This window comes from Harpia harpyja, chromosome 1 (assembly GCF_026419915.1).
Source record: "Harpia harpyja isolate bHarHar1 chromosome 1, bHarHar1 primary haplotype, whole genome shotgun sequence".
Taxonomy (NCBI): Eukaryota; Metazoa; Chordata; class Aves; order Accipitriformes; family Accipitridae; genus Harpia; species Harpia harpyja.
The window spans coordinates 41,699,902-41,724,587 of record NC_068940.1 but is presented as its reverse complement, the minus strand read 5'-3'; the positions used below and the strand labels follow the sequence as shown (position 1 = coordinate 41,724,587).

General features: G+C 41.2%; 1 long non-coding RNA gene across 1 annotated transcript in view; it reads left to right on the top strand.

Moving 5' to 3' along the window:
* Positions 1 to 19,666, top strand: part of LOC128142865 (uncharacterized) — a 43,744-nt gene extending 24,078 nt beyond the window's left edge. The window contains exons 2-3 of the long non-coding RNA XR_008235533.1: positions 9,414 to 9,566; positions 18,099 to 19,666. This is a non-coding gene — a long non-coding RNA (uncharacterized LOC128142865). The remainder of the gene's footprint in view (positions 1 to 9,413; positions 9,567 to 18,098) is intronic.
* Positions 19,667 to 24,686: the final 5,020 nt, after the last annotated feature.

Here is a 24,686-nt window from a genome sequence, read left to right as displayed (position 1 = left end):
GTGGAATTTTGCTAGTAACTATTAATTATCAGATGTTTATTGTGATGGTAACTTTCTCCAGGGTTTCTGCAGTCAGCAGTTATGCACTATTTACCTTACTGTAACCGGACAAGCACAGCAGATTTCAGATCTGAAGGAACATTAAAATATCAAAATAGATATGAATCTTGTAAACCTATCCTGACCTTGGAGGGGGGGCGGAAATATCTCCATTGCCTTCAGTGGGAGCTGGCTTGGGTAAGGAGAAAGAGAAGTCTTCCCACTTGGGGTAGTTTTGAGGTTAAGGATGGAAAATGATTTTGAGACATATTACTTAGAGCTAGGTGGACTATGGATGTCTTAAAAACTGGGATACCCAGGTAAAGAATCTAAAAATCTCACTTCGCATGGTTGTCCAAATTTACCTGATCTAAAACCTAATCTTAACGAATATTAAGCATAGGCCTGCAAAATCCCTTCCTCCCTTTTCTTCTCGCAGCTTTCCTCTTCCAATAAAGGCCAGGCTTTCCCATGCATTCCAGCCAGCCTGGAGAGGAGACCCTGGTCCTTGACCAGTTTCTGCTGTTGTGTATCCGTATGATTGTCAGCGCTGTGTCCCTTGAGAAACGCAGTCTGGAGTCAGGACCCCGCTGTCATGTGCTGCACAAACCCGAGACAAAAGCACCCCTTGTCTTGAACCATTCTTCCCTGATTTTAATCTCTGTTGTCTTTTATCTAGGTTCAAGTGACTGTTCTCAATACTACATCTGCCTGTGGTAGAAACTGAGAGTGTTACAGCCCGAAATGAGGTCCTTGTTCCAATCACAAGAAAGTATATAAATCACCCAAATGATTCTTATGAATAATTCTCCAATATCTTGTTACTCATCCCCCAGAAATAACAATGTAGCAGTGTTAATAGAAGTTTTTTTCTGTAAACATGATAAAATGAAAGAGAAGCATCTTTGTATCTTCTTCCAAAAAGGCAAAAAAAAGACCCAAACTGTTGAAATCTTGTTAATGAGAAATGAAAACTTTTTTGAATTTCACAGCTCTTATTAGTTTTCAAAAAACAATCAAAAAACTACTAAAAATTCACTTGCTTTCATAGCCGGCAGCATCATTTTCTGTTTGTTTCACTAAAAAAATTATCAAGGCTACTTGGTTCTACTTTATTCTACCTCAAAATTATTATTTTGAAATGTGATTTTACTTTTGTCAAGTAACTAAAAATGATCATTTCTATTCTGTGTACACTTAAAGCTAATACTTCATAAAAGCTTCTCCTCTGATGGGGTGACAACATATATATATACTATATACAACTGTGAAAGATGTCTTCTATGTAATTTATGTGCCTGTGCCATATACTAAGCCCATACACTACCGAGGAGGAGAAGCTAAATCAATCAAGAGTGATTTCCAGTGAACAGCCATATCACATCTAGCACCCATTTGCTCTTGGCTGGCTGAGAAATGGAGCAATTTAAACCTATTGGGTCATGCTGAAATGGGGGCCAAAATCTTATCAATGTGCTGCACACAACTGAGCCTCATTTCATCTTCATTTCCAGAGGTCCATGGGCTGCAACAGTTCCCCATAGTCCAGCATTGCACGCTGGCTTCCCAGCTGCTGAGCTGATGCCAGAGTTGGGGAAACAACTTTTTGGTACGAATGGCAAGACTCTAGATTTGAACTGGTTTGATCTGCAGAAAAATATAGAGGAAAACATAATTAGTCTTCAGTTATTATGTGGATATGAAGATAAGCTTGAGAAATCCAAGTTTGCTGTAGAATACGAGGTGGAAAAATAAACATTTTCTGTTCACTTGCTTAATGTTTCGTACAATCTTGGAAATGTTCCACTGCCCGACCCTCATGTTTTCAGATTATTTGCACATCTGTCACAAAGCTGTACCCTCCTCAAATGGACCAAGCAGCTAGTTTCTTAGTTAAAATAATAAAGTGTAAGAGCACCCTAAGCATGCTGAACATCCCTGCAGCTCGCTCTCAGTGCAGAAGACAGCACCTGGAAAGGCTCAGATACTGGCCCAAGCTCACAGGCAGAAGTAACACACGGCATGTGTTCACCGTTGGGTTTTCCTGTTTCTTATTGCTTCATATTAAACATGAAATTCCATACGGACCTTTTAATGGTTGCTTGGAAATTGGATGTCTCACCCCAGAAGGACGTATTGGCATTCTGCACCTGATTGCATTTCTCCATTCTCCCCCCCCAGGATAAGTCAAAGGTTATGGTTCAGAGGAGGAGGAGTTTGTCAACAGCAGGTTCTCCTCAAGCTGAGAGGAGGCTTTTTCTCTTTAATAGCATGGGGAGGTTATGCATGGATGTAAATAGTTGTTTGAGTTTGCGTATGTGAATTTAGGAATCTGATCCAAAATAAACTGACATGAACAAGAAAATTGAGACTGACCCCAAAATAAGTTGTTCTCATCATAAACATTGGCAAGAGGAGTAAAGCAAAGCAAACAGAAATAAAGCAGCAGTTCAGAGCTAGGCACAAATTTCCATCCACATGTCTTTTGTTTTCTACACCTGCTTAAGGAAAGAAAAAAAGGGCTTTTCTGAACTGTAACACTTCTGAATACCCTTTTGAAAACTTCAGAAATTGTAATATTTTCAGAAATTGTAATATTTTCAATGTCTCGCAATTTTGTTCTCTCCAGTGTGATGCTACCACAGTGCTATTCCCCCACCGGGCTGCGACACGCAGCAGTGACTTACCCAAACGATCTGCAGTGGAGCCAGCTCACAAGTGTAAGCATCCACGTAGCACTTCTTCACCCTATTTTGGCCCAAGTTCCTGAGCCAGTATCTCTGCACCACATTTTGCTCTTCCTACACACAAGCTGTCCTAAGGTGAATCCATACCAGCTTCCCCAGTGTGGTGTCGTGATGCTCAGTTAGCAATGCTACTTCCTCCACTTCACAGTTGGGGAATTCAAGCAGAAGAGGTCAAGGTCCAGATCCCCAGCATGTAATTCTCCTAAGGGGCCTGGGCTTATCTGCGTCAGCCAGGGTCACACAGGATGGTTCACAGCAAAATCTCATACCTGAATCTTCCAAAATGCACCACAGTGCCCTGGGGTGCTTGGCCTTTCAATGCCTGCAGTGATATTTACACAGAAGCAGTGGGTAGGAGACCAAGTGCCCACATCTACTATTGAATCTAAGTTGCTAAAGTATGACTCTGCAAGTTATTTCAATAAGTCTACTCTCTTATATTTAGTTAGGGAGACAGAAGTCTGTCCTTGGAGCTGGGTGATGCTGTGTGAAACAATGATGAGCAGTTAACAGCATTATTCCTAATTACAAGTATTTAGAAATCATGAGTCAGGTTTTCCAAATCTTAGAAATTAATGAAATAGGTTTTTAAAAAAGAATATTTCAGGGTATGTCTTGTTTCTGCTTTCTCAACTTTTTGGGTGCAATTGGTTTACTTGTGAAGTATTTCAACAGAAATACATGGTTTCTAAGCTTGCTTTTAAAAATGACATTCAGCTTCTGACATATTCTTGTGTTCTAGATCTGGGCTTTAACAGTAAGACCAAACATTCCTCGTAAATTTATATGTGCTAATAAATGCAAACTCCTTGCCAAAGTCATATCTCCCACAATATGCAAGGAGCATCAGAAGTGAAAAGTAAATTAAATCTGTGACTGTTTCCTAGTTCTGTACTTGAGGTTGCACAAATTTTAAAGCAAATGTAGATTATAGCCAAATTCTGTTACATGGGTTTCATTCAAAGTAACTTTGCTGCTCTCAGCTAGCCGGTAATATCTACTCTAGCCGTCAAATGTGATCACTAAAAATTCAAGATAGCTAAGAAATAATTACTATAATAATCTTTTTTAACTTGTCTTCTGCATCTCTATAGGGTTTACCTTACTTTTTTTCCTCTTTCTTACTTTTATGTTTTCATAGTTTATTTTTAATACCGTTTCTTTGAATGGTGACAGCTAAAACTTCAAAAAATGAAAGTTGAGATTCTTAACAATCACCTAATGGCTGTGGCCAAGGCTGTAATGAAAGCATCAGTCATCTCGAGACCTGTGATATACTCACTAGAATTAATAAAATCACTAGAACTGGCAACAAAGGAGAGGTTGCCTTGTAATCAAGTTGCTCTGGCTGTATGTGACTTTATTGTAAGACTGTTGTTGGGTTCCCAAGGTCTTTAAAGACTGGTACCTAATTCTGATAGACTTTATATAGTTTTCATTTCAAAATGTGCTCTTTATAATATACTTGCATGGTGGTTTGCACACAGACAAGCCCAATGCAGCTCAAACCTGGTGTTATTAATACATGGACACAGTCTTCATCTTGGAGCTGGTTCTCACTTGGCCAGAGGATTCCCCCATCGTTGCACTGTCCTGCACCCATGACATTTGTGTCCTACTCTCCAGCACATACATGCAGACAGGGTTCAATCCTCAGTGCAGCCTGCAGATTGCTCTAGCTCTGTTTATGGCAAAAATAAGCTTCACTTCAGCTGTAGATATAAAACTTTCCAGATACTGAAGACTTAGCTGCTTTTTGGGTATATGAGCTTCTTGGAGTTTGGTGGAGTCTGCAGGAGTTCGCCTGTTCCAAGGATCCATGCTAGTGTTTTTAGGAAGGTTTTTAAAAAAATGTGTATTCCAATTGTTACCCATAATTGAGAGAATATTGCAAAAATCTGTGTAGCTTATTGACCTGACAGAGTGTAAACAGCTTTTTAGGAGCCTCCCAATATGAAATATTCCAGCCTTTGTATTGTTCTTGTACACAAAGTGCATGGACAGAATAAGCAATAAAATACCAGATGGATTTCCTTTGAAACATAATTACTATCCAGGTGCAGACCCCACTTTTCATAGTCAAAGTTTTCCATCATTTTAATAGGATTCTTTTAAGTTACAGTATCAGTGTCTCCTGACCTGAACTATCGGTCAGTGCACTGCACATATGGTAGCGGTGAGAAAAGAGAGGCGTTCACATCTCAGTCCTCTTTGGCCACTGACTTTTTTTCCTGAGAATGGTAATTGAGATGCCAATTGGCGCCCACTCTGGCAGTGACTTTCTGCGGGGGACACACCTGGCCCGAGAGACCTGTACTGAAATTCATTTGGTCTTTGCAGAGAGCCAAGCAAGAACATTTATTTTATTTTTTTTTTCCTCTTCTTTTCCTTGCAAGGGAGCAGAGCAATAAAATAATAATAATAATAAAAAGGCATAACCAGTCTCCCTCCCATTCTGACATGTTGAGTGCCAAAACTCAGATCAAGTCTTTAAGGCTAAATAAGAAGCAATGAAAACAGGGGCTTTATTATAAAGGCAGGCCTGTGAACTTTTTAACTCTCGCAGTGCTCCCGGATGTGCCTCTTCACGCTGTACACAGCTGCTGAAGGCTTCAAGGGACTGTGGGTGGTGGGTGAGGAAAGGGGAAGAGGTGGTTTAGCTATGCACAATATTTCCCATAAGAAATAAAGCAATAGAGTCTCACCTCACTGCCTGTTTTTCCACATATATTGAGACGGGAATGTATTTATATAACCCTATTAAAAGGGAACACTCAGTAGCAAACTCGGTCTTTAAATAGCTACTGTTCTGCATACTCCAGTCTCCAAACTCCTCAATTTCAACTCACACCCACTTACATTCTTTTGACATATTCCTCAGGTTTTTTGTGACTTTGGGGTCAAATCCAAAACTTATTGAAAGCAGTGGAAAGACACTCAGTGAATTCAGTGGAATTTGGATAATACTCTTAGAGCTCAGATACCATGGTGATAAATGCAATAAATTACATAGACAAAGGTTGCCCATTTTGGGCTAGCTCCACTTCTACAGAAACAAATTAAACTGTTGCTACTGACTGCCACAGGAATCAGTTCTGCCCCTTCCCTGGTGGCATTTAAGCAGCTCTCAAAACATTTTACAAATAAGGGGAATATCTTTATCTCCCATTTACAGATGAATAAACTGAGGCATGGAGCCACGATTAAACCTGTGAGTCAGGCAGTGCAAAAGAGCTAGAATTAGACCCAGATATCAGTCCCTGGACCACCCAGTGGAAAAAGAGAGTCTATTAGCTTCTAGCAGTCTTGTAGACTCTCCTGGTGCTACCAGGTCCTACTGATGCCAACAGGAGTGGAGGGCACCCAACATCCTCCCATAAATCGTTGAGCGTTAATAAACTGAGCAGCCCTTCAGAAGCAGTTTGTTTTTACCACCAAGATGTATTATTTCATCCTTTCCCCCCCAGCATTCATATTTTCCCTTTGACTCCTGTTATTTTGGTTCCATTTAGCAAATACATTCTTGGGGTTTTTTTCCCATGTGTCCCTCCAGCCACCTTAGTTTGCCTTTTTTTTCCTTCTTTCCCTTAAAAACTTTTTTCCTCATTCAGTGCACTAAGTGGATTTACGATCCATTTAGGCAGCTTACAGTGGCATTGCTTTTACAGTTCAGAGGCAGAAGGGCCATAAAAAGATTTACAGTTACAGCAAGAGTCGGTTGCATGGAAGTTCGAGATCCAAATTAGACAAAGGGAGCGGGGCTATGTGAGTGGCCAGTAAAAGAAGCTTGGAAACAAAAACAAATGAAACTGCTGTTAGAGGAGGAGGTTGGGGTGGGGGCAGAGAAGGAGGAGGAAAAGTTGCCTGTTAACTTCACGTTACTATTGCAACAGCTCTGTTAATTCTGTTATATAAAGCCCTTTTTCCTCCTTTTTTTTCCTCTCTCAATGTTGTTGTTGGACAGATTTCCTTTGCAAACACATATCTCAAACTGAAGAGCAGCAACTTCACACAGTAGTTGAGATTTCAAGGCAGATATTCCCAGGATGTTGGCAGCTGTTTTTGCTGCTGCTGCTGGGACTCCAGGATACAAACTCCAGAGAATAAAACCAAGTGGCTGAAGGAATGGGACCAGTCAGAGTGGAGGACTTCAGGTTGCATTGCACGAGGATAATCTGGCAATTAAAAGAAGCTAGAGACTGGGAAATAGATTTTATCCTCTCCCCCACTAGATTTTTCCTGCTGACTTCAAAAGACACAAGACCAGGCTTGACCAAATCCATAACAAGCTGAGGCAAAAGGGAGAATTGCCACTGACATTAAAGGAACATGTCTGGGCACATAGAGAGAGACTAGACTATAGCTGGAGTCTGCAGAAGGTTGGGGGCTGCACTTCTGTGAGACCCAGGCCATATGCCATTCTGTCAGACCTATGGAAAGAAACCACTTTGGAAAGCAATGTGTCCTTTATGGGCAGCCTGGAAAGATGCCACCTTTGTTTGAAGCTACAGGTGTGTCTGGCTGGGTACAGCCATGTCTGCTCTGCTGGTGGGCTCAGTTGGTTTTGATGCAGGCTAGCTATAGTCTAGGTGCCGTATAGTCTGTACCATGGCACTGCATCTGGGCTAATAGGCCTTTCTGAGGGATCTAAGCTTAAGAGTTCAGGGAAGATGCCATGCTAATATAGCAACAGGGCTTGAAACTGGTTGGAGTGCAGGTGGACTCAAGCACAGGGCAGTCTGCACTTAACCACAGAGATACGCTCTATTCAAGTGCAGCGTGAGAATGGCTCCAATGAGCCCATGCTTGACTATTTACTCCACTTTGTTGGGCTTTTATTGTACTTAAGTAAGTATATAGTGCAGAAGCATTCGTAAATAAGCTGTATACATAAGAAAGCCCATACTTCCCAGTTTTGCTCTAAATGCCAATTTTTTTTAGATAGTTGAAAAGCACACTATGGTTTTGTTTTCCTTCTCGTTGCTGTTGTATTTATTCTGCTGTTCCCATTTCTAACCAACTTCCTGTTCAAAATATCGCCTTTAGTTTCACATAGATACGGCACTTCATTTCCTGAAGTCTGTCACACAGTGATGCTATCCGACTGCCTTCTGGGCAACACTCAATCGATGCCTGCATTTCATAAGTGGGTGTTATGTCTGTTAATTGCCTTATTCTTATTTTCTGTTGGCTGTTGTTACATTATTCAGGATAGCAGCAGCACAGGAGTATTTATTTCCTAATTTCTAGTGTATTTTTTGTCAGCTTCACTGGTGAAGTTGGTGGAGTTCTTGACACTGCTGGGTCTCTTGGACCTTGTTTCCTTGGTGTCTTGGCTATCCTTTACTCGCTATGTGCTCATAGCTCTCCAGTGAAATTAGTGTTGCTGGTGGTGTGGAGGACACTGGGATCCTCTGCATGAAAAAGCACTCCATAACGATAGACTTTTAATCCTTGTTCCTTGCTCCCACACATTCTTACATGGGTGTTAACACTCAGGTTTCAGGTTATCTATAAGAGGAAAAAAGCATTCACAGTGCTTTCCCTGCATCCCTTTTAGATCTAGTTCTTCCTCCTTCAGAAGAAAAATCTCCTAATAAGAAGAGTGGTAATATTTTAGAAAGGTTTGGCTGGTGTTTTGCTTTCTAGGGGAAGAAGCAGCCAGCCTCAGAGAGAGGCTTCAGCCTAAACCAGAAACAAAATACCACTCAGGCCCCTATTAAAATTTAAAAGCTAATTGACAGTAGTCAGACGGACATATCTTACCCCTTCCCCGCCCCCCGCCCCGGCAATCCATATATGCAGCCGTCCCCTTGCAAGCCATGGACATGTGAAGTGCGTGGTGCCGTGTTTGCTTCATGCACATTTGTGGTGCTGGGCTCTGCAGCCCTGTGATATTAGCTGTCCTGCCAGCTGGTTCCCTTTCTAATTGATGTTTCGTGTGGTGCTGTATAAACCTCAAGTGACCAGTCATCCAGGACACTGATGGATTTCTGTGGCTCCCACTGGAGATTTTCAACAAGACACTGAACTGTTACCAATTCTGCTGTGTCAGGGCTGTTCCCGTCTCCTCCTTCTGCATCCCCCCCACCCCCCCCCTCTAGCACTGGCTCTCACTTCTGTCTCCTTCCCCTCTTTCTTTTTCAATGAGAAGGGCCTTGAACTTCTGGTAGAGACTTGACATATGAGAGAAAGCATTGAAAAGAAGAAAAGACTATATTTTATGAGTGATGGTTAAAATGTATTCTCAAAGTACTGTTTTTTTAAAGTTGAATATAGTCATGTGGACAATACAGCAGTTTCCATGAAAAATTCTTAGAGGGGTAAAATGCTTCACTTTTTTGGGGGAGAAAAAGTCTGCAAATGAATACAGTCTTTTTATAGATTTATCAGGTCTGTATTTCTGGTTGAATTTTCCTCTCATTCCCTCCTTTTGTTCTTTTCCTTTTTCTTCTATATTTATACAATAAATAAATAAATAAATGCTAGTAAACCAGTAACTTTTAGACTTCATTATGATTCTATTGATTTTAAAACCAAATCAGTGTTTTCAGTTTGAATCAAGTTGGTAAAAATATGAAAAACATTTTGGAAATATTTTGAAAAAATGCCTACTATTCTTTATAGAAACGAGTATGCATTTCCTGAGGAGGGGGGTAGAGCAAGCTGCTTCTTTGTCTATGAAGAAAATAGGATTTTGAAAGCTAAATTTTAATGGCCATTGATGTCACAGGTCAATACAGCCAAGATCCAATGCCAGGTCTGAGATCATCAGAAAAGGTAAGTTAATTTTTCCATTGTTGGAATTGTTTTAACTCCTTCCCTCTTCAATTTACCTTCCACTTATTACCTCCTTCAGAACTGAAAATGGACCATACACTGTTGCAAAGGACTCAGTTGCCCTCCCCACCACCCTCCTCCATCCCCAGTGGGTCCCCCTGTGCCAAGGCATAGCTGGGGCATGGGAGGTGCTGCCGTTCCCTCCAGCCCCGTGCACGGACATGCACAGGGCAAATCCCATGTCCGCAGCTAGGCTTAGGCTGTCCAAGCGAGCTGCGTATCAGAAGTTACTTTTACTTAACCTAGGAGGCCCCCACATCCCCTTTAAGCTGTTTTTGACTGTGTCTTTGAGTGTGTAATGTGCTCCGTCAACAAATAACCTGTGTTTTTTTAACTGGGTCATTTTGAGTTGAGTTGTACTTCAAGCACGGGACGTGGGGAGGAAGTGGTGGGACTAGGAGCAGAAGGGGAGACAGCAGCAGCCTCAGACCCAGAGGACTGCAAGGAAGCAAAATATGGATGGCTGCCAGAACAAATGCAGCGCCTTTTGGGAAACCATTTTGAGGCCTCGTGAAAAAGTCAGAGAACAAAGAGGTTAAGGAAGGCACATATAATGTCAGACCTCCAGGAGAGCTGCTCACCATGGGCAGGTAGCTCCAACAGGGGTTTGCCCATGCTTCCAGATGGCACGTTGCCGTCTTGCTCTGTTATCACACCTTTGATGAGGTTGTCTGTGGACACCAAGGCCAGAGCCTCTGGACTTTTACAGTCTAGAAATATGAAGCATTACAAAAATGAGTGGAAAAAAAAGAGCTTGAAAGTAGCAGCAACTTTGTAAATCTCCATACGTGGTCTACCTTTTGGGGCTGGAATGAGGATCCTCAAAGGCATTTATGTGGCTAAAAGTCTGTGAGGCCTTGTCAAAGCACGATGTTGTGTTAGAGCGAGCAACATCTGGGAAAATTCCTGTGCATGTTTCCTCCCAGGTTGATCTGTGTGAGTTTATGGCCCTCTGGCTTGTTTATTAAATTTTACCTTTTAGATTTAAATCATGACAAAAACTCATTGTGAGAAAAAATTGCACATTTCAGCTTCTGCTTACTCAAAACTTAATCAAAAAAAAAGCTCCTATTTTCAGTCCTTGATTTCTCTAGGAATTTTAGTGTCATAAGTCCCCTTTTTATTCCACAAATGACTATGTTCAATGCTGTTTTGGAGTGGTTATTAGTAAACTGCAGTTTCAAAGCCTGCAGGCGGCACCCAAGAGCACTGAATATGACTTCTCCAAGCTTTCTATTTTTATTGGCCAGGTTCTGATCTCAGTCACATTATGAAACTTTGATGGCTGATGGAGATGAGGATCTGATCCGATGTGTTAGTAAAATGAGGCTTCACTGATTTACAGCTAAAAAAAAAAAAAAATCTGTCACAGCTTCTTTCTCCCTAGGGTTGATGACTTAATTTTGCTGTTCAGCGGCCCATGGAAGGCTTTTTGGGTGCTAGCTTTAGGAGTGGGTATGGTAATAGAGACCTCTCGTAATGGTCTGGGGAACCTCAGAGCCTCACCCTCATTGTCAGGACCAAGAGAAATGGCTCATGAACATACCAAAGCAAAATGTGCAGTTACAGGGATACAATAGTGATACAGTAGATAGGATATCCTGCCAAAAATGCTGTCTAAGTAGCCATTAATGGACATCTGAGTTTTGCTAAATAATTAATGTGTCTGTTGTATTTTTTTCTTATAGATCTTTCAAGGAATTTAGTTTCTGTTCCTTTGCATTTAGTTTCTGTTCCCTGAAATGCTGCTTTTGAACCTGTCTTCTCAAGTGTTCATAGACATTGTCTGTAAGGCAGTTTTCTAATAGTAGCTTATGTCCGTTACAGCCAAAAAGCATTTAGTCCCAAGTGCATAACAAGATAGATACCTCTCTTTGCTCTCATGCTGCAGTCTGGAAACTGCACTGGCTTTGCAATCTTACTTTGCAAACTCATGCAATGCAGAAATACCATATAAATGCTGGCAACAACAGGCTCCCCCAGAACATAACTGGTCCTTTTCCATTTTTTCCTCAGTGTCTTCGTGGTTGGTCTGGCTGGCCCAGATGATTGGAAAAGGCTCTGTTCGTTGTTTCTCGTAACGCCTGAATAGCTGGGGAGTTTTGCCACCTTCGTCCAAAATCGTGGCTGTCAGTGTGAGGAGGATGTCAGCTGTAATACAACAACTCATATTCTTATCTTCTTATCACCAGTTATTTTCCCTGAGTGCCAGTTGACCACTTTGGCTTCTGCTTGCAGTTCTCAAAGGGAAAGAAACCAATATAATCATAGTATTAGTGGCTAGATCAAACATATCCCAATGACTAGGGGACTAAGCAGGGCTGAGTTTTTGGTTTGGCCTTTGCTGAAGGTGGGAGATGTTCACTAACTTCAGTTGCAGAAGGGGGTGTGAATCCAGGCAGAGCAGGCTGCACATGCAGGCAGTTTGGAGACAGACATTGGGTGTGGACTGCTCCAGTCCTTGCAGGGGGGATGCGGCCCTGAGTGCTCTTCTCTGCTCTTAAAAATAGCAGGTAGGTCACAAACTAAGGTGTGAGCTTAGCTCCAAACGATGGTCAATTCTCTGAAACAACCCAAGCCTTTCAGCATATCCGCTTAGGACAAGGTGTTCTTCCTCTTCTGAAGCACAAAGGAAGGAAATGTATCTTCAGGAAATGTTTATTTTACCCGTGGATTGTCTGAAGCAAGGTTTGACAATACCCGGAAAAAAAATTCTCCACAAAATTAATATAAAAATAGGAGGGGTTATTGACAAAACACATGATTTTTATGAGCTAGAGAAAGGAAAATGTGCTGTAATGCTCTATGCCAGCAGCTAAGAGTGCAACCGGGCGACCGTGGTGCAGCTGACGTGTGACCTGCGGACCCTGCCGTCCATGGGCCAGGTGAGTCAGGAGGCAGTTCCCTGTCCCCATCCTCTCAGCTCTTTGCACGTCTTAAAACAGCCATTAGAAAACAGAACAAGTAAGATACTTAGCTATATAAATGATTACATGTTGGAAGGAGAGATACTACTTAACACCTGACCCAGAGGGGTAATTTAAACACCCAAACCCGTAGGAAGCCTCCTTCTTTCTTCAGACCCCGAGAGATGTGTCAGACACATTTCTTCTGAATACTGTGGCTCAGCTCCCCCTCCTTTTTTTCCACCCTTATTTTTCCTAGTCTTGGAGAGCTGTAGAGGAAATCTTGAAGGCAGCTGGTCTCTGGAAATGAAACTTAAGAGATTTAATGCCTTAACTAAGAATGAAGGAGTTAAAAAGAAAATAAAAGAAATATTTAATTTAGTTCTCTAAAACAGAGCTCTGCCCAGTCCCCTCCTGCCACGTACGCACCATCGACACCCTACCACAGAAAACAAACCCCTGGGTTATTGCATAAGCCCAACCCAGCGTGTCCCTGCAGTCTGCCGCAGACCTATAACCTCCTGCTCCTTTAGGCTGGCTCCAGCATGCTCCACTGTGAGTCTGAGCTGACTGAAATAAGCATGGAGAGAGGCTTCCACAGAAACCTCTAAATGGTTTTTAATGTCTCCCCACCGTAGGATTCCCAGAATTAATTTGTCTGGCTTTTGAAATCAGGGACGCTGTGTTAAGGAAGATGGATGCCCCTAAGACATATTGAAAAGAATGAAGGGATGACAGTGGTGGTTTATGTAGCAAGCCTGGCCATGGATGCAGAGTAGTAAATGTGGTTGGTTGGTTGAGATCAGATTTTTTTATTTTTTCCAGTGGCAACGCCCATGTAGTTTATTTATTTATTTCCCCCTTTCACTTCAAGGCACCTAACAACAACACTGTATTTTATAAATCCCTGTGATTATAAATCTAGAAGGATGGCATTCTTGGTTTCCTCAGAGGCCAGGAGTCTATACCCACAGGAGACAGATGGGAGAAGTATCCAGCAAGCTTTCTATATTATTGCACAGAATTGCAGGAACTGGTTTTGGTTTATACCGCATGGGGGAATGCAAAGTCTGCACAGAGCATCTCCATTTACTGCTTCCTCTGCATGCAGCCAAGGCAGGATTGCTTACACTCCCTCTGCACAGTTACTGGGGAGGGAATAATGTCATGCCTACCCTGCAAAAGATGCAAAGCCACTGCTTTGCATCAACTGTTCCCATTATCCTGCTGGTAGGATATGGCCCCAAAAGATTAGAAGTGCTTCATGTAACTGTGCAAAGCTGGTGCAAAACTCCAGGCTGGTTCAGATCCTTTCTCCACTTCCACTTCTCTGCCTTGTCCCAGCAGAATGGCTCCAATAACTGCACCAAAAAAGCATCCCCTTACTTTCCCTTGCAGGGTAGCAGTGGCTGATGAGACTTTGAACCCCCAAGATGTGGAGAGCAAATAGAGATGGTTGCTGCAGAATGAGTCAGGTTGTGCTGCAAAGTTAGGAAGTGTTTTTCCATAGTTTAGAAGATAGTTTTTAAAAGTAGGTGATTTAGTTTACATTTTTTCATGAGCCACAAGGTCAGCTATGGAGTAAGAGATGGATTTAGATTTAGAGTCATCTCTGAGCTTTGAAAAAAAAAACCAAAACCAACAGGAGTGTTTGATTTTGGTGCTTTGCTTCATCTTCTTGCTGCCTTGGTAATGGGGCTGCTTGTGGTGTTGTGGGGGCAGCCCCACAAGATCTCTGATCCTTCCCTCCTCTTCCTATCATTCACCTCCTCCCCAGCCCTACCAGAGTCAAATATAAACTTTCTTAAAATGAACACAAGATTCATTCCACTTGACCAAGCCTGACTTCCCAGAAAATAAACAGCAAGTGCAGAGCCAGCCAGCCCCCTCTCCTGGAGCTGCCAGCCTCCAGAGAGGCGATGGATGGACCCAGAGCAATTCTGAGCCTTTTGCAATGGAGAAGAGGGTGCCAAGGACAGGAATCCCAGCTAAGGGACTTCCCGGGGTCCACTGTAAAATAGCAATATTGCTAAGTGCCTTAATTTTCACAGTTCTGATTTCTTTTTTTAGTTTCAGTTGTATCCTGGATAACTGGACACAACTGTTTCCCTGCCTTGATAATGGATCAAAAAGAACCAGGTCAGTAGCACATATAAGTGCTATTGATAGAAGAGGGCTCTTCGGAGCTCAACACTTAAAGTAATCTGAACAGGGCAATAGCTGATTCCCTTTTATGATCATTTTTACTGTTGTCCTTTGTTTTCTTTCTATTAAAATGAAAAAAGAAAAAAAAAGCCAGAACACCCATTGCCCAAACGATGTATGCTCATTAAAAGAATGACTAAAAATAAAGAATAAAATATGCTGAACAGTTTTCCAACCCAATTTTGCCTTCAGAGTGGAGTAAATTAATTTCTGCTATGCAGAAGCCACCTAGTACCACACTGAGTGGGATGCGCTAGTACTGTACCAGCTGGCCACAAAGGTGGACGAGTGAGTGGACACCGGAAGGGCTTCAGTTCCTGCTCTCCGGAGCAGCTCTCCCAGACAATGGACATCCCCCAGTCACTGTGCCAAGTGTCATCTGCTGGGAGGCTTTGTCCTTCGGTGCCTGGTAGCATACTCAAGGCAGCAAAGCTCTGTGGTGCAGCTGCCCTAAAACCACAGGACCAGCCGTGACCTTTTGGACTTGAAGTCCATGCTGTTTTCTTAGACTCCCGACCCCACAGGCGTTACCCATGTAATTCCCTGGGAGCAGCTGTGTGCAGGTGTTGCCTACGGTACTAAAGTGATTCTCTCTGAAATAGCATGGGAAAGAAACCAGCATAGACAAAATAATAAATACACCTGTATAGGACTCCTTTTCCTTACCAGGCAGTAGATGTTTTGGGTCAGAGTTATCCGATATATCCCGGATCCCCTCTTCCTGCGCTCGTCACCTTCTCTAACTCATGATGTCTATCTGCCTTTCCTTTCCCAGGACAGGTATCTTTGATCTCGGCTGGCCTCACTGTTAAACAGTCTCTCTTGCAATGAAAGCGTGAGCTTCTGATCCTCACTAATCCCAAAATATCCTGTATGATTGTGTGAATCTCTCAACTTTCTTCATCCTACCAGCAATACCTGGCTTGTTATTTTAAAAAAAAAAGAAAAGAAAGTGAGAGAGCCTTTACACTGCACCAGACCTGCTCTTTATGGAAAAAAAAATCTTCAGCTAAGACAGCTGAAATGTTCCCTCCTGATGGCTAACTGCAGCAAGCAGCAGTAGTCACACAGTGCTGAACTCAAACACCTTCCTCTGTGCGTCTTCTTGCTTTGTCTATGCTGATATTCACGAGCAGCCTTAATGAGGACAAATGTAGTTAATGAAGATTGGCCAATGCTTCTGCAAATTATATATGTGCCGCTAAGGATAACACGAAAAGTTAAAAAAAAATTTAAAAAAAGGAAAAAGATTTATTTTCATGTTAGGTTTCAATTTGCTGCTTTTTTTTTTTTTTTTACTATCTGCTGTTTTCCACTGTAAGCATTATCTATTCAAGCCAGAACAGATTAAAGCTAATTGTTAGGCCCCTCTGTTTTTCCTTCTTACTGTTTTATCTCCTAAGCAACTTTATTTGGTACAAGACAAATAATCTGAATTCCTGAAGTCAGAAACAAGGAGTGAGAGTCCGGGAAACTGGCTGCTGATCGAATGCCGTTTTTGCAAGTGTGGTTATGGTTAGAAACTCTAAATATGGCACTGTGTTACTGTACACACGGTAACTGCACCCTGTGTGTCAATGTCTGAGTCACAGTAGTGTAGTTTACTGACAAAAACATGTTTTACTACTCTCAGCTGCAAGGAGTCAATAGAGTTGGGAGTGAATGAATTGGGCTCGCTGCATCGAGTGTTACCAACCGAATGACCGGGCTTAGTGCATACCCTGGTTTTACTTTTGGTAAGAGGGATGTAAGCAGCAGAAGGGGCATGATTTGGCAAGCAGATGTTGAGCCAAGTGTCATTTAAGCAAAAGGGAATGGTTTGTTTGTGCCAGACGAAGATGCCAGTGAGTGGGGATTCCTGCCTGGCACCCCATGGGGAGGGGGCTGCACTGGGGGGACTGTAGTCAGGAGAGCTGCGTGATGCCCATGGAAATGAACCGACTGCACTTCTGTGAAAGTATATGAAAAGTTTTGTTTCCAGCACCATGCAGAACAGAAGTGTCTTTCTAAGCCTGGATGTTGTGAAACAGAATTGTCGCCCTGCAGCTCCCTGTCCCCCTGCCTCAGGATAGGCTCCTTCCACCAGCAAATGAACTGTCAAAAGCTTAATTTTTTTCAACTTTTTAATTGAACTGACTTGATCTGAATGTTATTGACAGAAACTAAATTAATATAATGTTTTTCTTTTAACAGAGCCCCCCCTTTTTTTAATCTTTTAAATAATAAGTATCCACCAAGGAGACCAGCTGGCATTCCCATACTGTACATGTTCGTCCTAACCTTTACTATTGACTGACTCATACAGCATGCATCTGCAAGAGTTATTAATGGAAAGTATTAAATAAATTTGGTTTAATATTTGGTAAATAGGAGGTGTCTTTTCTTTGTGCTGGAATTTGTGTTCCAAATGTCTATGTTTGTGTTATTTATATTAATATATTTCATGGCCTGCTTAATAATAGTAGCAATTAAGATAATAACAATAAATACTAATAATACTGAGCTCTTCTGCTTTTCATCAAAGGAGGTCAAGACTCAAGGGTATACCTCTGGGGCTGGTATAATGTAGATCTGATCTTCTCCTGGTATTTCTTTTTGTGGAAGGTTAGGAGTATCATGCAAAGATCAGATCGCCTGTATTTTGGCCTCTGGAATGTCTCTTAGGCATTATAAATGCCAGTAAGAAATATAAAATTGGAAAGAAAACAAACACCAGGACATTGAAAAATATAACCACAAATACTGACCTATTTGGGTTTTTTCTGATTTAGCAGAATGCTATTAATATTATAATTAAAGCAGTTTTGTAGCCTGGGGGCTCGAACACCTGGCTTTTATTAGAGCTGGATCCATATCGTGTGGTGGAAAAAAAAAAAAAAGACAAGAGAGGAGATGGCCCGAAGGAGAACACAAGAGGGCACAGTGGCACCTGTGGTGCACTTTTTGTTTGCTGGCTTTTTGAAATGTTGAGGGCAGGGTGTTTGCATGACATAAATAATTACGGTAACATGGTTGATTAGTTGGAACTGTAAAAATGTAATTTTGTCAACTTGAAGTGGATTGTTTACTAGAATTATTTTTTGGTTAGTTTTGAGGATCAAAGATAAGATGTGATGACTGTATTATATAAGGTTAATATGGCAATAAGCCCTACTGTAAGTTTGACAGAATTAACCTGGGCAGTCAGTAGGAAAGGTACCTATTGTATTAAATAAGGTACAAAACTCACGTTCCAGGCAGGTGTTTTCTGCAGCTCTCCTCATCTATTGCACTATTCTTGTACCACATTGTGCTAATGAAAACTAGTTCTGTGATTTCAGAAGCAAAGGATACTAATGCTGCTTTTCATTTTCTGTTCAAGGAGGACATGGGTTTCTGCAAAGCCTTTTTCATGGGACTGATCAGAAATGACCCAAGCAAAACCAAGAAGCGATAGCTGAACCTTGAGCAACCTCACCCTGGTAGATGCTGCTGAATTGAGAGGTCACTGCTGAAAATTTTCTTCTGAAAGAGTTAGTGTTATGAATAGCTATTTGGAAGGAAGCAACACAGAAATAAGCAGGATCCTATCCCAGATGTTAATCTGAAGTTCAGAGATCACAGTTTTCCTTAGATGTCTCATGCAGGGTGCCTGCTCGGGGAGCAAACAGCATCCCTGTACCATGGTCACTTGCCTGTGTTGGCTTTTGCGGAGGGAGAACTGGGGTCAGAACCATTCTACCAGAGCAAGTTCAGCGAAGAGCTGCAGACAGTCTTTTTTGGATTTGTTCGGTCACTGTTTCTGACTTTCACAGGACATTCCAGATGGGCCTTTACTATGGGAACTGTGGTTGAAACCTCTGAATGCTATAATCCATAACATGACATTATTTCACAATTAAAAATGAACAACGACCTTCTTTTTTTGCAAAGAAGTCTTCATCCTCAGGTCTCCCATACGTACTATTTGTAAGACACGACTTCTCCTCCCATCCAAACCAGCCTCCAGTGGTTTCTTACCCTGCCAGAAGTCAATCAATCTGTTACCGTACATGGAGCTGCAAAAGGAAGATGCGATACTACACTGCACACAAAAAAGTAAAGAAACAACATCATTAACATCTTAATATCCTGTCCTGACATCTCACAAATTATTTTAGACTTCATAGCCAATGTAAACAGGTTTGTTTTCAACTCCCCTAATTGCCTGCTAATTGAGAGCAGATGCAGGCCTCAACTTTCGGCAGATAAAGAGCAGCCTCTTCTCTAGGGTTTCGCATCTATCATGAGGTCTCTGATGTATGCTTGCAAGCTTCCCTGGTTAATGATGCCGAGGCAGAGAAGAATTGGAACTGCTCCTCTTGAATCGTGCCTGAAACCTCAGTGAGACAGAAGGGAAGACAGAGCTGTGGGACTCATCAGTAACATCATCATCATTATTGTTTCATTTCGTACTTCAGTGCACTTTCTGCACTGGCATAGGTTTCCTTCTGGGGGGGAGTTCTCCGAATTATAGATGGGTTTCTCGTTATGATAGAAATCACTGGGTTTATGAAAAATGCATTGCTGTCATATTCCATTATCTACTTCCTCCCATGCTGCAATCCAGTAGCTTGCAAGTCATTAGATTCTTTTTCAGAGTTCCTTTGAAATAATCCTTTCAAAAAACACTATTCATTGGGTATGACCCCGGAGAGATACTGTCTGGTACTAAAGCTCTCTTTTAGTTCTGCAAGGGAGACCTGTAACAACAAGATAAGTGCATGTATATTCCAAGTAATGTCTGGAGTTTGCTGCCTCCCATTAAATGCAATAGGAGCTCACAGTTCAAATGGTAGAATTTTGCTTTGTAAATGTAGGAGAAAATGTAGTTCAGATATATAGGTAAATTTGCATTTGGTAGTGATTTAATGTTCCATGGTCTGTTTTAGTTCCAACTTAAATATTACATTAAAACCAGCAATAAAAAAAAAAAAAAAAGAAAAAGCATGCTAACTGCTGGGTTCAGAAAGAGTGGATATGATTTTGTTCTTGCTGTCAGCGTAGCAGTGAGCTGCCTTTTACTTTCTGCTCTTCATTTAGCAAGTCAGCAGCCGTACTTAAATGATAGCCCTCCGGTCTTTCTTCAGGACTGTTTTTGCAAATGAAAGCAGGAACTTCGAATCCTTGTGTTTTTCATATCACTTACAAGGTGTTTTGTGAATTTTAACATTTTGCATCTATCTGCGAAAAGGTGGAGGGCCTGTGAGTAATCCTCGGTGAGAAGTGCCCTTTGTGCAGGGAGGCTGCATGGGTTTGTACCACTGGGTTCAGGAGATCATAGAGGGATATTTAAAATAGAAAAAAACCAGCCAAAAATAAGGAACAGCTTGGTGGTTTGTGAATGATAAACGAGTAGAAAAATAGAGGGAAGAATTCACATCTAACCAATGTCATTCAGAAATACCTGAAGCACCTGGCTTCTGGATTATGAAACATTGCTCAGTCCCAGAACCACAGAACCTTCAGGTTTTCACTGTGATTTCTTCACGAACCCCTCTGTCTCCCCCAGGGCTGGCTCCAGGCCTCCCTGTGAACACAGAGTCACCCCTGCTGACATTATCCCTCTCTGGAAAGTTGCCACAAAGCTTGCAGAATAAAGTCCTGATCTAACAGAGATGCGAGTGGTTTAATAGGAGGGCAGGGGGACTTGAAGTCAGTAGCACAAGGCATAACAGACTAAAGCAGCGGTCCATTAAATCAGCACACTGGGGCCTAGGCATTTACAGTCACACAGTCAGATGTTTCCAGTAATTATTTCCCCATAGCATTTTTATTAGGTGCTCCATAAATAATATTCACTGCCGTGCTCTTCTCATGGTCTTTTATAAAAAGAGAGGGAGGAGAGAAGAGAAGGAGAATTTTCTTTACCTTCAGCTTGATTTTGAGGTGATTCTGTCTTTCAGTCCTATTGAAGCAGATATGAGCTTGGAAAATATGGGCAAATTAGTTCCTCGCTGGCCAAACGTTGTTCCCTAAAACCATCATTGGGCCAACTTAACACAAGGTAAGTTTCTATTTCAGATTTAGATTTGTCTGCTTGTCTTGGATCCATTACAGACCTAGGATAGACAGGCAAGCAAATGCTGGGATTGGAATGGGATTTTTTTCTATGTATCCTTTGTTTGTTGTTAACTTTTCTTTTCTTGGTAGTATTTACGTAGGTCAAATCCAGGGTCATCACATCAACAAACACCACTGCCTTCTCCTCTATGGAAAGACCTTCCCAAAACTCAACACTGTCGCTGTGTGTTTCATCTGGTCTGTATGTGCAGCACCTATTGACAAAAGCTGGCTTTTTGATGGAAGCTACTGTGCAAAGGCTTTTTCCCAGAAAATATCACTGTGTTGCCTGAGTTATAGTATTAATGTTAAGCAATACAGCTTCTTTCCTGGCACTAGGACTTGTGTTTTGCAAAGGGCTTCTACTCAGGTATTTGATTTTCAACATCAATTTTCTAGCCAAAGTAAGATTGCCCAAATAAACTCAAAGATTTGGGGACTTATTTTTTTACTTATTGGACTGCAATATTGCGACCAACCCCAAGCAGAACTTAGAAGAGCAACAGTAAAAGGAGGTGGAGTAAATAGTCATGGTTCAGGTTTGCTACTACCAGGGTCACAAACTCTTCCACCTGTGTGTGCAAAACCTCTAAGCAGCAGCAGGTGTGTATTTATATAGATGTAAACACAAGTGCAATACTTCTGTCTAAGCTGAAAATCTGTGCATCAAGTGTAGATGAGCACAGGGAGCACAGAAATTGTTAATAGCTGGGCAGAAAATAGAGCTTTAAATAAAGAGCATGGTTTTGCTTATAGTAACTGTCTGTGTCTGCTCAAGTTTGGTGGCCTTGGTCCTTGGTTGTCTCCATGTTTGTATACGAGGGTACAGTGCCACATGGGTGTATTTCAAAGGGAATGGAGTATTTTCATGCAGCGAGCTGTCAGCGGACTAGAGCTATCTTAGCAGCCCTGACTGCTGGCTGAAATATGTAGCATGGTCCTTTGACCTATGATCCAAGACTAGGGTCAGACCTAACGCAGCCCTCACACCTCGTCTAGAAGAGCCAGGTGAGAGAACTTCCTACAGCTCTTCCAGGAGCACGTTGCTGAAGCCTGTCGCAGCTGAAAGATGCTCTGCTGTTGGCCATCACTTTAGCAATGCCAGGGGATGTAACATCAGCAGGAAAAGACAAATCATCTGTTTCTCAGAAAACATTGTCCCAAAATAATTTCTCAGTTCTTTTTGTTCTCTGTTCCGTTTCTGGACTGCTCAAACTGGGGAAGTTACAGCCTGAAATTAAATATGAACCTATTCAATATAAATCTGTGTATCTATTTTGTGGTATAGGAAAACTGAGTTCAGTGAACCCAGGCCATTGGCATTTTATAATTTCCTCTTGCTCCAGCAGGTAAAGGATTAACCCATTGTTATTCCTCTCTAAAGGAACAGAGAAAAAGATATACTCTGTAAAGAACCTGATTAAAAAAAAAAAAAAATTCCATTGGGTTTTTACAGAAATATTTTATTGGAACCATAAGGTTTCTTTTTTTTGAGAAAGAGAAAATTTGAAATCCGGAGTTTATTTTTCCTTCAGTGTCTCTCCTAAGAACCAACAGGAATTAAGATATTTTTTTTTCTCTCTTGTGTTTGTGCCTACTTATTAAACACACATGTGGCCTGGATTCCTTGCATAGGTGCAAAGAGGTTTGAAAAAAAGAAAAAGAAAAAAAGGTGTAACCCAGTCCATTGACCTGTCTCTTTACCCTTAGGACTCTTTCGAACAGCTGTGAGAAAAAGAAAAAGGGGGGGAGAGAGAAAAAAGGAGGCAGTTTAACAAGCCAAATCCAGATGTTCATTTCATACACACACCCTGAACAGCTTTTGCATGGTTTATTTCATTTTCTGAAACCATTTTTCACCAGCCTGTTTTCTCAGCTGGGAAACTTCTGGTGTAGTGTTTTCAAAAAAATATTGCATTTGGCATTACAAGAAAACAGAGCCTTTAAGACATTAAAAGGACAATATCCTTGTTTGACTTGGCCCAGGGAAGCAGGGCTATAGGAATTTTAGATTTTTGTACCACCCAAAGAATAGGTAAAAGAAATTTTCCACTCTTAAACCCAGTTTACATGGGAATTAGAGTTGATTTAGCTTTTTTTTTTCTTTTTCTTTTAAAGACTACTCTGAGGACTTTGTGTTGGTGTAGTGGGATTTTATTAGCATGAAGGAATAAGCAAAGTGGTAGTAATCAGTTTGCATCTAGATTCTGATGAGCCATGGTTCAAAACTCAAACTGATGCTGAATGAACTTTATTTTTGTTTTGCGAGGACCAGATCCTGACATGCTCATTTACACCAACATCTACATAACGTGGGCGGACAAATTTGAAATTATTTAATACTGGTGCAGCTTCTCTTTACTTACAGTAGAGGTAAGCTACATAACATGAGCCATAATTCATATTGGCTGTGTGAATAGCACTGATGGCAATGAAGATGGTGATTAGCTGACAGGACAGTGTCTACACTGAGTTTAGAGGTACCCCAACAGCTGGCAGGTAATGAATGAAATTAGGGAAGATCAAGTGCAAGCAAGACCTATATTGCTATCACTGAGCTAATCAAAGGATATATTGCCCTTCAGAAAACACAGTGTAAAACCCCAACTCCACTGAAGCCAGTGGGTGATTTGCAGTTTGCTGTCCTTCACAACTTTGGTAAAAAAAAAAACGTAGGTTTTTTTTACCTGTAAGATTCTACAAGTGTCATTCACTATTATTTATTGTATTAGATGGAGACTTGATCCAAATTTCTCCATGTAAAGAAAGGTCTATAACTTTGCAAAAAGTTTAAGCAATGCTTTGGTGCTCCTTTTGTTCACCTGTTCTAAAGGAGAAAAAATTGCAGATACTCTTATCAGAAATGTCACCATCCTGTAGAGATCTCAGACCCCATCAACTATAAAATAAAAGCAGATGATAAGGATTTTTAGTGAGAATTTGAAGACATATGTTGTGGTTAAATTAAATAGATGACGAAAAAAGAGTATTAAAAGATCCTAATTCATAAACCAGCAACATTACTTAAGTAAATAGAAATGTTTAAGGTATTAAAATGTCCCACGCCACGTTTTCCTTTCACTTTGCTGCTGCTAAAATAAGGGCAAATCATCAAGTCTCTCTTGGCATTACAGAGCATTCAAGGATATGGCGTGTGTGTGCCTGTTTGTGCGTACGTGTACATGTGTATATCTTTAAGCCTGGTAGTGGGAATATTGGCATTTCAGTGTCAGAACACCACCAAGCGGGCTATAAATACATGGTCCTTGAACTAATCTTCTCTTTAGACAGAACAAAAAAATTTGTAAGAAAAATCTAATTAAGACTTAAAATGCATTAGGCAGATTATTTGGCCAGTACAGAACTAGAGTGGAAAGGTGCCAAGCGGTACTAGTAAGTTCTGTTGAGCAAACCGGTGGTCTTTTTAAAGCCACTGACTTGGTACACAGATTGAATAATTCTAGAGAAAGAATATATTGTCTGTCCATTTCAAGATACTGTGAATTTGTAATGTAAAATAGTGCCCTGATGTGTTTTTTCCTCTCCTCTTTAACTGGTAGTATGCATTACACATATGTGTGTGTACATGTTTGTATTTATTTGCATGCATACTTCCATGTACATTATTATACACATTTATACAAAAGCATATATTAATTGCTTGATTAAAAAGGACAGTCTGTTTGTGCACATATCAAACCTAGAGACCAGGCAGCTTCACATCTGACTTCGGGTAATAAGACCTCCTAATATCTAAGCTTGGAGATAGATAAATCCAGGAACTTCTACACAGATACTGTCAAGACTCTGTATTTGGAAATATTCTGTCAGTCAATGCACAAACAATGCACTTAGATATTTGCCTTGG